Source organism: Parus major, chromosome 26 (assembly GCF_001522545.3).
Source record: "Parus major isolate Abel chromosome 26, Parus_major1.1, whole genome shotgun sequence".
Classification (NCBI taxonomy): Eukaryota; Metazoa; Chordata; class Aves; order Passeriformes; family Paridae; genus Parus; species Parus major.
The window spans coordinates 5,163,096-5,163,927 of NC_031795.1; positions in this window are offsets into that span (position 1 = coordinate 5,163,096).

Here is an 832-nt window from a genome sequence, read left to right on the forward strand (position 1 = left end):
TGGGACACGGGAAACTGGGGATACTGGGATCTGGGGACATGGGAGCTGGGACGCTGGGAGCCCGCAGACAGGAGCACAAAACTTTCTTCCCTCTGAAGAAAGGAAAGCCGGGATTAGCCCGGCTCTCCCGTTGCTGCGGCAACCCACAAGCATCCATCGGGAGAATCACACAGGGCCCGCATCCTGCTCCACCCGGGACCGGCTTTTCCCTGCCCCATCCCTTCCCGGCAATTCCAGGGTGTCAAATCCCGCTGGGAACTCCAGGAGAGGCCAAGGAGTGTCCCAAACACTCCCCTTATGCTGGGAGAGCCAGGGAAAGGCTCCTGGAGGACAGGGATGCTCTTTCCATTTCCATTTTTAATGTGAGGGGTTTCCACCCCCGCGTCGCTCTGCAGGAACCTGGCGGCATCGTCGTGGTGGGAATGAAAATCCATTTCCAGCACTTGATTATTTTTATTAATAATAATTTTAAAAATTGGCTGGAAAAGGTGCTGCTGACCTTGGCACAAAAAGTGTGCAGGGACTCAGCGCCGGGTGGGGTAAATGGGATTTTTGGCCTCATTCCAAGTCACCAACTCCTCCTGGAGCCGGTCATTAATCCCAGGAAATGCCCTGTGATAGGGTCAGCGAGGATTTATGGATCTGGGCTCCCATCCCACCATCCTGGGCCAAATCCTGAAGTGATTCCAGGCAGAGCTTGGCTGAGGGAGGCGCTGCCCCAGCCCGCGGTGGCCACGGAGCCCGGCTGGGGCTGAGCGGGCTGTGGGTGCTGGGGGATGCAGGAATTGTTGGGATGTGGGGAGGGATTTGGGTTCTGCAGGATTTGGATCCC